The sequence below is a fragment of the Amaranthus tricolor genome, chromosome 11 (genome assembly GCF_026212465.1).
Source record: "Amaranthus tricolor cultivar Red isolate AtriRed21 chromosome 11, ASM2621246v1, whole genome shotgun sequence".
NCBI lineage: Eukaryota > Viridiplantae > Streptophyta > Magnoliopsida > Caryophyllales > Amaranthaceae > Amaranthus > Amaranthus tricolor.
In genome coordinates this window covers 10,729,338-10,742,818 of record NC_080057.1, presented here as the reverse complement: position 1 = coordinate 10,742,818, position 13,481 = coordinate 10,729,338, and the positions used below count along the sequence as shown (strand labels likewise).

The 13,481-nt window shown below is 32.0% G+C and overlaps 1 pseudogene; it reads left to right on the top strand.

Moving 5' to 3' along the window:
- The first annotated feature begins 2,424 nt into the window (after positions 1 to 2,424).
- Positions 2,425 to 5,805, top strand: LOC130827146 (laccase-2-like; annotated as a pseudogene).
- The last annotated feature ends 7,676 nt before the right edge of the window (positions 5,806 to 13,481 follow it).

Sequence of the window (13,481 nt, the reverse complement as noted above, 5' to 3'; positions counted from 1 at the left end):
ATTTTTCAATGTGTAGGGTTTTTCTCCGAAAAATTTTAATGCGTACCAAACTAATAATAGCAAGTATTATATATATGTTTGTACTTAATTATACTCATTAAATAAAAATACTTATTACTCTAATAACTTTTAAATTTAGTACACACAGTGTGGATTCTCCCCATTTAATTGCCTTCGACAAATTTCTCTATTCTCGATGTTATCTGATAAGAAATCAGATTAGTTAATTGCAAGATGTATTTACAAATCGTTTATAAGATTTTTTTCATAAAGATGTCAAGAAATTTCTCACACCAAAATTATGATCCTAATTAACAATTTGTTGCTTTAAAGTTGTGTATCATATTTTTTATTTTAGAAATAAGCCTAATCCATATCCTTTTAAAATTTCATAAGGATGAATAAGCATCCACAAAGATTAATACATAGTTTTATACAAAGATTTAAATTTAATATACACACAATATAATTATATAATATTTAAGAATAATTACCAAAAATAATCCAACCTTTAACTAATTTTCCTACAATAATCTTAACTTTTGATTAAACATGATTAATTCCAATTACAAGGATTGATTGCTTCGAATGCATTAATGTAACCTCTTACCTATACAACAAGTGATTTTACATAAACAAAATAAAAGAGTAAATAAAATATTAAATTATAAAAAAAGGGAAAAAAAATTAAAATTAAAATGAGAAATCAAATAATTTTAGTTTTTGATTTTAACGTATAATAATGATGAATATTTTTGATTTTTGATTTTATTTGATCTTTTTTTACCAATTAACCGGCAAAAACCGGTTACTATTTGGGTAATAATGTTTTTGGGTAAATGACCCTAAAATTAAGATTATTCATGATTAATCAAAAGTTAAGATTATTGTAGAAAAATAAATAAAATCTTAGATTATTCAACGTAATTTTTCGTAATATTTATCTGGATATGATGAGTGTATCATTAGTATGTTGCTTGAAAGCAAGGCAGATAAAATGTCTCTCTCTTAAGACATATATTCAACTTTCAATTCATTAAAGCTACTGTGTTTGGGTAATAGAGACCTTCAACTCCCACCAAATTTACTCTCAAATTATACAGTAGTTGCACACCCAAACTGTTTTATGACCCTATTTGTTAAATGTCTTGTTCATTAAGATCACTAACCATTGGTAATGGTTATCATTACTTTATTTCAAATGGCCGGGTATATATAAAATTCTCATCAAACAACATTGGAGGTAGGGATGGTAATGGGTCGGACTCGGCTCGGATAATACATATGACTTTGCTTTGGATTTGGGTCGAACTTTTTTTTTCAGTCCACCTCCACTGGGAGTCGGATTATGCATACTCCAAGTTTACCCTGACTCAGACTCTCGGACCTCCAACGGAGTCGGATATGGAGTCGGATTATCATCAAACTTTATTGTTGTGATATTGTACTAATGATTTAAAGCATACAAAGTTAACAAAATATATTTTTCCAATACAATATAACAAAATATATGTACTTTGATTTCAAGTTTAATATGAGAAATATTCCTAATACTACAATTTAACAAAATTTTCTCGCATTTTGATTTAACATATTTTATTTCTCTTGATCTGATTTGTCGTATTTTGATTGATTGATCTAAATAAAAATACCCAGTAGTTTTTCAAAATCGACAATTACAATTAGTATGAGAGAAAGCTTGAATTAGTCACGTCTGAAGTTTTAAAGGAAACAAATTATTGGGTTAAAAGTCAAATTCAAAGTCGGATTTCCTTCAGGATCGGAGTCGGGTCGGAGTGTCGGATTTTTAATAAGGTCCAACTCTGGTCTGTCTCTAACTTGAATTCGGATCGTAAAGTCGGAGTTGAAGTTGGATAACCTTTTTCTTGGACTCGAATCGGATTATTTTCCTCGGATCGAGTCGTAATAGAGTCGGATTCGGACCGAATTGCCATCCCTAATTGGAGGGCCTAGGTGTGGACCAAAATAAATAAAATGGAGGCTAATTTATGAAGTATTAATATATTTCATCCCATAAATTGATGTTGTCAAAATATGTACATTATAATATTTATTCCCCTCATAACTTTAAGTTTGTAAAACTCGTTAAACTTATGTAAAAATTTGTTTCTTCTGGCTGCAAATATAAAGAGATAGCGGATATATACCCTTAACTCTAAAAACTTGTATGTCCTGCAATGAAGTCCGAATCGAGACTAATAGTGAGACGTATACATTTGATTAGACGATTTGTCCTATCAATCCCCAAAACAATTTGACAGGTCAGTAAAGTTTATAAAGACTTAATATTATTTTAAGACTCCTAATTTTTACTCAACCAAACATTGCTTTATCATAGTACTCCTATATAAACAACCATCTTAACCACTCACTTAATCACTTCTCACTTCCACAAAAATCAAACCATAATCATTAAGTTGAACTATAAGATAAGAGAAAACAATGGGTGTTTCTCTTTTTTCTTATCCATTATCTGGTGCACTCATTTTTCTCCTTTTTGCTACAAATATTTTGCAGTGTCATGGCATTACTAGACACTATAGGTTTGATGTACGTTTCTTCCATCCTATATATACATAACTAATTAAGTATTGTTTTATGAAATGATAAATTTTGGTATTTATTCTTGATGATGTCCTAAATTATTAAAAATTTTGATAGATTATACAGTCATGTGCAGTGCTTAATTGTTTGAATATATATGAAGATGGTGTTTTTAATCTTAAAATCTACCTGAAATAATATCTTTATTATTACAAGGATAATGTTCCGTATATTTAACTCCAAATCTAAACTCAGTTTATGTGGAAGTTACATATATAATGTGATAAGGGTAATAAAAGAATTAGACATTTGTTGTTGAAATGATTAAAAATGTTTGTTATAAAATGTTGGTATATAAAATTTGTAAATTTTGTAAATTTATGACAATGTTGCAGATAAGGCAGCAAAATGTGACACATTTGTGCAAGACAAAGACTATGATAACTGTGAATGGCAAATTTCCTGGGCCTCGAGTTGTTGCTAGGGAGGGTGATACACTTGTTGTCAAAGTTGTCAATCATGTCAAAAACAATATCACCATCCATTGGTATGATAGTTAACAAGCTATTTATTGATGATTTAGTTTAATTATTTCTAATTAATTATAATATTCATGTTCAATTTGAATTAATCGTATTTTGCACTATCTATGATGGCTAATATTAGGCATGGGATTCGGCAAATAGGGAGCCCATGGGCAGATGGTCCAGCATACATAACTCAATGTCCGATTCAAACTAGTCACAGTTACGTGTACAACTTTACAATTAATGGACAAAGGGGTACTCTTTGGTGGCATGCTCATATCTCATGGATCTGAGCTACAATTTATGGACCTTTAATCATCCTCCCTAAAAGACATCAGCCATATCCATTCCCTAAACCTCACCAAGAGAAAACCATTATTTTCGGTACATATAATAATAGATGTTGCACTACTCCATTGTTTTTTTTTAAATTTGCTACTGAGAATGACATATTATGAAACGATATGTCTCTCACTTATAAGCTTAAAATGACAGAGGGAGCATTCTTTAATAAATTTCATGTTCCACATTATTGATTATATATATATATATATATATATATATATATATATATATATATATATATATATATATATATATATATATATATATATATATATATATATAAATATACATATATATATATATATATATATAAATATACATATATATATATATATATATATATATATATATATATATATATATATATATATATTCATATATATATATATATATATATATATATATATATATATATATATATATATTCATATATATATATATATATATATATATATATATATATATATATATATATATATATATATATATATATATATTCATATATATATTTATATATATATATATATATATATATATATATATATATATATATATATATATATATATATATATATATATATATATGTTATAGAGTATATTTCATAGTGCTTACAAATGTGTAGGAGAGTGGTGGAACAACGACACCGAAGCGGTAATTAGGCAAGCCCTTCATAGTGGAGGGGGCCCTAATGTGTCCGACGCGTATACTTTCAATGGTTTTCCAGGGCCATTCTACAATTCATGCATCGGAATAAAAGGTAGATACTAGTATCTTTTACAATGAGGGTGAAACTAGAATTTTAAGAGGATGTTAAAATACGGATACATAAAGCTAAACAATGACATAAATGATAAAACAAGCAAAAATCTATGGTTTTTTTTTTGTAAATTTATAATTTTAGAATTTAAGACAAAAATTATGTTTAATTATTAGTTAACAAAAAATATAACAAAATTTAATATTTATAAATACAAAAATTTTAGCTAAATATCTTAAATTTTCATTTCAACAAATTTTACCATTGAACTCTACATTAGGTTGGTGATATTTAGTCAGTCCTTATATATCATATACACAAATACAATATATTAGTAAGGGGTCTTAGTCATAAAATACACAAGGCCGCATATTTAGTTCTGAAAGGTCGGGTCTCACCTGACCTTGGTACAACTTTACCCTTGTTTATACAGTATATAGGGTTATTGATTTGTTCGATTCACTAAACTTGAAATTAGTAGTCTTTTAAATAGTCATAAATCTAATTTGACTGAATTAATTAATTGAGTGAGTTTTCATATAGATAGAACTTAGAAGAAACAACCAATTTCATTTAAAAAATTAAGTCGTTGATTTATTATTTTATTTTATTTGGCTAAATGTACAGGTTTGATGGATACGTACAAGCTAAAAGTGAAGCCAGGCAAAACTTACCTTTTACGTTTAATCAATGCTGCACTCAACGACGACCTATTCTTTAGCATAGCAAACCACACTATGACAATAGTAGAAGCAGATGCACTCTACATAAAACCCTTCAAAACCAACATTCTAGTCATTACACCTGGCCAAACAACAAATGTCCTCCTTAAAACCAAACAAAACCCAACACACACCTCATACCTAATGGCCATAAGCCCTTACTTCACCGGCAGCGGAACCTTCGACAACATTACCTCGGTCGCCATCCTCGACTACGAAATCTCATCCACCACCACCCACCACCTCATAAACGCCACCGCTAAAAACCTCCCTCGCCTTCCCGCCATTAATGACACTTCATTTGTAGCCAATTTTAGTAGTAAATTTCGTAGTTTGAACAACGCCCAATTTCCAAGTAATGTACCAAAAACAGTTGATAAACACTTTTTTTTTACTATAGGATTAGGAACAACTCCTTGCCCTAAAAACCAAACTTGTCAAGGCCCTAATAACAACACAAAATTTTCTGCAACAGTGAATAATATTTCAATGGCATTACCATCAACTGCTTTACTACAATCTTATTTCTTTGGTTCAAATGATGGAATTTATTCCACTGATTTTCCTAAGTTTCCTCTTAAGAAATTTAATTATACTGGAACACCACCAAATAATACAAACGTGATGAATGGGACTAAAGTTTTGGTGATACCTTTTAATACAAGTGTGGAGTTGATTATGCAAGATACTAGTATTGTTAGTGCTGAAAGTCATCCTCTTCATCTTCATGGTTATAATGTTTATGTTGTTGGACAAGGATTTGGTAATTATAACCCTAATAAAGATCCTCGTAATTATAATCTTGTTGATCCTGTTGAAAGGAATACTGTTGCTGTTCCTTCTGGTGGCTGGGTTGCTGTTCGATTCAGAGCTGATAACCCAGGTTAGTTTGATCACATTTAACTTTTTGTTTTTATGAGTACTCCCCCTCTATCAATTTCCATAAGCTACGTATTCTTTTGAGATGCTGTTTCTTACTGAGACAATCTCAAAACAATAAGTTCATATGCTAATAATTGTATTAGTTATGAAAATTTATGATTTTCTCTTATGATTTTCTCTTTTCTCCTTTTTGACAGTTGTAATTGTTCATACAAATTATTTTTTATTCATACAATTGTTGTAGAAATTATTTTTATTTTTTAATATTTGTAATCACCTTATAATTTTCATAGTCATTAAGGTGTTCACTTTTTTCTCCTAATTTTTTATAATATTTTTTAATGTTTGTGATTTTTATAGTTTTCATAATCTATTTTTTTTTTACGATTATCTAAGAATTTTTTTTTTTAATCCACGCAATTATTTTGTATTGGAATAATTAATAATTTGAACAACATTGATCTTCCAACATTTATCCATTCATTATTTTATTTAATAATTAGAAAAGTAACTAACTGTTGTTATCTTCGATTCAGATAGAGTGTTCAATGCAATTCGCTTTTGATCGAGACAAAAACATAAAATTGTTTTATTTACGGCAATGTTTTTGCAACTACAAGTGACACATTAAATTAAGATAACTTACTTGATAATACTAATATGAAAAACAGGAGTATGGTTTATGCACTGCCATTTTGAGGTGCACATCAGCTGGGGACTAAGGATGGCTTGGTTTGTTCTTGATGGAAAACTCCCCAATCAGAAAGTGCCACGTCCGCCTGCCGATCTGCCCAAATGTTGATGATCAATGCATTCCTTATTTAATCTTTCTGATTTTGGCCGTAACATCAACCAAAATTTTCTATCATTTTCATGGCTTGTTAGATTCCTAATTTGTTTAATTTATGGATCAAAATAACTTTTCTTTTTGTGTGTGTGTGTTTTTCCATGAGAAAAGATTATAAAAGCCAGATCACAAGGAATTGAGTTTGTGTGTAGATTAATAAGTGGTTGTATGAACTTTAATTTTTCTCCATTATTCTTCTTTCAATAAAATTTACATGTTTACAGTTCAAGAGGGTCATGTTGATTGACTAATAATGTTTTTTAAGTAGTTTAATTTAATGGAAGGAAAACAAAGAATGAAGTAATAGTTCTTGATGGAAATCTTTCATCATCTTCATATACAATGTATCACTCATACCAACTGTGTATGTAAAATATTAGCCAAAAACAATTAGAACAGAAATTATCAGTGAAGATTAATTTAATGTTAATCTAGGAGGAATTAATAATTTTAGAGGGTAATCTGGCAATATTCATCTGGGAAGATTAAAAGAGCATTGAACGTACAACAGTAGTATTAGTGCATGGGAAGGTCACGTGCGATTGGAAGACACTTGTCAACTATAGAAGATCATTATAAGCTAGTGGGACATGTGTTAATAAGAGAAGCAAGGTGCGCCATGAAAAATAAAGGAAAAGTCACCAAAATAAAGAGGAGCTTGGCACATCCAAGACAAGCATAGTGAGATGCAAGAGAATTTTAGAGATTGATGATATAACAGAAGAATGTTTTGCATGTATGAGGATAAGACTATAAATACAAAGGGAGAGGCACATAAATGTGGTAATTGGAAATTAATTGAACTTTACTATTAAGAAAAATACAAAGAACTCTAAGTAATTTTTATTACATATGATTTTGAACGACCCACATTGATTTTCAGAGCAACGATTACTATCGTCATAAATACATTTTGTCAGATATTAACTACAAAAGACCTCATGTCAAAATAAGTCATAAGTAGTAATCCACTTTGCAGCCACAGAGCCCTTGGAAGGAACTATTAATTACAAAAGAGCTCACGTCAAAATAAGTCATAATTGATCAAAGGCGGTCTTTGATGCAGTCACAAAGCTCTCAGAAAGAGCAACCAATTGTGTCAACCTTCCAGATACCTGATGGATCACCACTAACACAACAAGTTAGGGTAGTTCAGCCTCAATTCACTTTAACTGGAGATGCATTAGATCAGCTGGCAACTGCGCTGGCTAATGCTCTCAAGAAAGGAAGGGAATATGCTACTCCATTCCAAAGAGAGCAAATTCCCATAGGGAAAAGACTGGAGGAGGAGGATGAGTTATACATCCCTCTTTCTAGTCAGAGATGGAAAGTAAGAAAGTCAGTCCAACTAGGCTCTCAGGAAAATAAAAGTGTTTGTACTGGAGATGATGTTGAGTCAAATCCAGGGAAGAAATTTTCCTGGTACAAGACTTCATCAAATTCTGGAATTTCGTCCCAGCAAGGGACCCACATACAGAAAGGGTGGACTGAAACAGTCTATCCACTAACTGATTCCCAGGCAACAACAAGGGAGTCAGGAAAGTTAAAAAGAATTTCTGCAACAAGCAGACTTGGAAAAAATCCCGGCCGATCTAAAATCTGGAAAAGAATAGGTGCTTCACAGCCTACCTTGAAGATTCAAGAAGGAGAGAGGGAATCTGTATAGGTTGCAGAAAGCATGCAGTCAGAATTACACTCCCTGAAGGGAAAGACACTATATGTTCCAGATTTACCTCCAAAGGCTCCAGAGAATCAAAAAATAAGATTTTCTTGGAAGATTGCTTTCATACCAGAGATTGCTGCGTCTCTTGCAAAAAGAGTAAAGTTCCCTGCTTACCTTACCTACAAGGGAGAAACCTGTCTAAATGTCCATCTGGCAGCATTCAATAATGAGATAGACATGGATACTCACACTGATGCAAGCTGGTGCAAAACCTTTATCCTGACTCAGACAAGGACGACACAAAAATGGGCTCAAAGTCTCCCAAATAGATCAATTTCAAGCTTTGATGAGTTCGCTGAGAAGTTTAAAAGTCATTTCTCGTCAAGGACAACCAGAACAAAGCAATCCTTTGAAATGATGAGCATCAGGCAAGGGAAGGATGAATCATTAAGGAATTACGTGTCTTGATTTGACTAAGAGAGTCTTTAGGTATTGAATCTAGAAGAGAACATCTTGACCTTTACTTTCAGGCAAGGCTTAAACTCTGAAAGGCCTGAAAGTGAAGCGTTGAAATCAGCAACCAGTGGACCTACCTCAAGACATTAAAGAGATCAGGGAGTATGCACAGTCTCATGTTCATGTTGAAGATTTTAAAGCCATAACTGAGAGCACGCAACATGAGCAGAAGGGAAAAAGTTCTGAGAAAGCCAGAAAGCCAGCTGAAAGAAGTGACAGAGGGAAAAAGCCGGTAGGAACTGAGGATATGGATGTGCCAAGGCTCCATAATTATGCTAATTACACACCACTGAAGGAGTCCAGGGCAAAAATTTTCAATGTACATGGAGAAGATACAAAATGGCAACGCCCCATCCAGAGGAAAATGGTTGGAAAGAACTCAGGAGCATTTTGCAAATTTCATGAATATCTAGGTCGCTGGACAGAGCATTGTAAGTCTTTAATGAATAATATTGAAGACTTAATATAGAGGGGGTTATTTCCAACAATATAAGAAAGAAAGAGATTTTGGCAAAAGACAATTTGGAAGCAATCAAAGCCAGAAAAGATGAGGAACTTGTACAAAAGAAAAAGAAAGAAATTTTTGTTATATTCTAGAAATCTGAGATATCGGATTCACAGGCTCATCTAAGAACAGCAATTGCTTCTAGCTTAGAGTTGATGGAAGTGGTAGAGCAAGAGGAACCACCACCTATGCCAGATACGACATTTACTAAAGAAGACTGCAGGGGGCATCATATCCTCACTCAAATCCCCTGGTGATGGTTGTGGATATAGCTGATCAATTTGTGCATAGAGTTTTGTTAGATAGTGGTGCTAAAGTAAACGTCATTTCCAAATCTTGTTGGGACCAGATGGATTTAGAAGATAAAGTTTTGAAGAGGTCTTCCACTCCCATCGTGGGAATCTCAAGAGAGTCAATACAGGCAGAAGGGAAAATAACTCTGCCTGTAACTATCACTGATAAACAGGGGGTAACTATCACGGTCCCCAGGTATCTTATGTCATTAATGCTCCTACCAGATACAACTATATTCTGGGAAGAAAGTTTACTATGGCAATAACTGGCATTCCCTCTACCCATCATCAAACCTTACTCTTTATGGGGCGAGATCTTGCAACCTTGTAAATAGTGCAAGTACTATGCCACAAAAATAGAAAGGAAAAGAAAAGGTGCCAAAAAAATAGCAGAAAAAGAAAAAAAGGCCCTGTAAAAAAATGAAATTTTTTAAAATTGATCCCAGACCTTCTGAGAATGAGAATGTAAAAAAGAGTACCCCACAAATGAAGATCGACCATCAAGAGATAGAGGAGGTCTCCCTGATTGAAGGAAAAGACAAAACTGTCAGAATTGGAGGGAATTTGAATCTACAACAAGTGGGATTGAACCTTGGTAATACTAGCAAGCTAATTGTCTTGGTAAACTTGTTTAACATATGGGTGTGGTTCATTATGCAAGTAAGGGCAAGTGAATTCTTCCTTACATGTGTGATGATTATGGGGAACTTGGTAAGCTACTATTTTGTGTGTTATGATCAGATTAAAAAATTGAACAACAGCTTGATCAATCCAATTAATCATACCAACAAGAAGACGTATAGCAGAAAACAAGGACTATAGTAGAATATATTAGTTTGTTCTTTTCGTTTGTAAAAATAATCATGTGAGTTTTAATTAAGTCACATGGCTAATTGTGTTTTTAAAAGCCATGTGCTAGACATGTGCTACTCTTGTTTTGTTCCTATATATAGAGGCATACACATATTAGAATTTTCAGATTTTGATGATTAATAAACCCATGTTTTGGAGAGACCCTCTTTGAAATAAAAGTGTGAGTGAAGCACTTTTCCTTGTCTAACCAAGTTTTGAGTGAAGCAAATTGGGGAAGATAAGAACCTAAGCAAATCAAGGTAGTGAACCTGTAACACCCTGAGATTTTAATGACGTAATTATTTAATATTTTAATAGCTTTTAAAGATTTTACAATTACATTAAATTATTTTCGAATTAGTTTTAATAAATTTCTTTCACATACGTATTTAAATGTTAACTTATATATATATATATATATATATATATATATATATATATATATATATATATATATATATATATATATATATATATATATATATATATATATATATATATATATATATATATATATATATATATATATATATATATATATATATATATATATATTATATATAAATATATATATATATATATATATATATATATATATATATATATATATATATATATATATATATATATATATAAATGTTAACTTATTATTAAAAATATAGTTACGAGCTCTCAAATAAAGAGGTTCGAATCAAAATGATTGTTTTATTAAAATGTGTGAGGCCGCGAAGGTGGATCTCTTAGTTGGGTCTCGCAAGAAAATGAATCGAGATAAAAATAAATAAATAAATAAACGTAATAATAAATAAACATAATAATAATAATAATAATAATAATAATAATAATAATAATAATAATAATAATAATAATAATAATAATAATAATAATAATAATAATAATAATAATAATAATAATAATAATAATGATAATAGCAATAACGAGTATAAAACCCGTGAAAACCTTAAATGCTCAAGCAAGAGCCTTCTTTCTCTCTTCTCCTCTGTGCCTCTTCTTCCTTCCCCAGCCAGCCTCCCCTTCTTCCTTCCCCAACCAGCAGCAAGGCTGCGTTCGCCTCTCCTCTTAAGCAGCAACATGGCTGCGTTTGCCTCTCCTCGCAAGGAGCAACAAGGCTGCGTTTGTCTCTCCTTACAAGCAGCAGGGGGGCTGCGTTTTCCCCTCCAAACAGCAGTGGCCAGCAACTAGGACACTACCTTCTGCGCACCTGCTGCAGCCACGACCGCCAGTTGCTCCTCCTCTCTTCTGCCATGAAGGCTGCCGCCACCGACAGCCAGGGTCCAGCCGCATGGGTCCTTCACAACCATCTAGTCTTCACTCCTTTTCTAATTCCCCTTTGTAAGACATCTCACCTACCTTTAATTGATTTTCCTTCTTGTTTTAATTGGGATTTTTATCAAGTTTATGAGTCTTATGATGATTTTTTATTATTTCTTTCTTTTATTATTGAATCTTGCTATGAGTAAGAGTTGGATTTATGAATTGAATATATATTTGTGTATTAAGGTTTAATGTATGAATGTAAATGAAAGTTGTACTACTTTTGTGTTAAGGGATGTTTTATAACTTTAATAAATTGGTATGAGATTGGAATATGTGATTATATTGTGAATGGTTATAAATGTAGAATAGATGGTTGAAGTTATTAGTCCCAAAAGTAGGTGTTAATTGTCACTTGTATTGTTAAAAAAAATGATGGTGGTTATTGTTTATGTTATTGAGTATTAATGGTAGTTAATTATGTTACGATCGTGGCTATTAGAGTTAAATTTTATCGCTATGGAAGTCGAAAGAAACTATTGTTATTATTGTTGCTAATTAGTAGTGGAAGTGTTTCTTTTCATGTTCTTTGCCATTTTGAGTAATTTTGCATAAGTGGACGTAATGAGATCAACAAGTATAAGTGCACGATAAACGGTTACTATCTGTGCTTGTGTCTTATGAAATCATCTTATGTTGTTGTATAACATAATGTTATTAGTAGTTGGCCTTATTACATTTGATGCTAGTTACTGACGTGTACGTGTTTGTGTTTATGTTTGATTGTTAATGACCTTCTATGATTGACCTGCTATGACACTTTGGTCTTTGGTCTAATGTCGAGCAACAGGTGGATCATAGACAGACGTAACAGGTATTAGAGCTTCTTTTGCATTGCATTGCATTGGGGAGAGTGATGAGGGCGAAGCATAACCTGTATCATACCGTTATCATTCGATTTTGTTGCTCTTGTTATCTTTTGTAAACTTTGGTTGTATATGTTTTGTTATGAGGCCTTCTGTCCTCCTTTGTATATTTGTATTTCCGCTACGTAGTTTTTAACTCTGTATGGCTTGTGGAGTTAAGTCTTTTAAAAACGCAAGCGTCGACACTGGAACCACGATCCATGCTTGGCATGTTGATTTGAGAAGCCGGCGACGAATCATTCCGCCGTGGTATGAGATTTTAAAGGCAATGATGCCTTAGATTAGATTAATTTTTTTATTGTGCTAATTGCTCTACCACATGTTCGATTTTTAGAAGAGATGCTACTGAAATTTCCACTCACCTTTTTTAAGTTAATACTTAATGTTTATCTAAATTCTTTTCCTTTTCTTTTATGTAACATCCGAATTTCCTCCCGTCCTTTACGGTTTTGGTTTCGTTTAAGGGGTCGGAAATTCAAGGGTGTTACACCGGCAACCAACCAGCCACAGTAGGTAGGGTAGGTTGGGTTTAGTTTTAGGGTTTGGAATTTTGGGAGAAATTAAAACTGAAATAGCAATAGGAAGAATGAGTGGAAAACACGTTTATTTAAAAAAGCCTTTAATTTTTTTCAGCCGGCTAGGGGCACGTTCCCCCCCAGCCCCGGCCCCTTAGCAGATCCGCCCTTGCATATAACATGAATTTGTAACCTCCCACCTCTATGTCCATGTGATGGTAATTTTGTATGCTTTCTATAAATTACAAATTATGTTCACTTTGTTTGTAACTTCTTAACTTGCATAACTT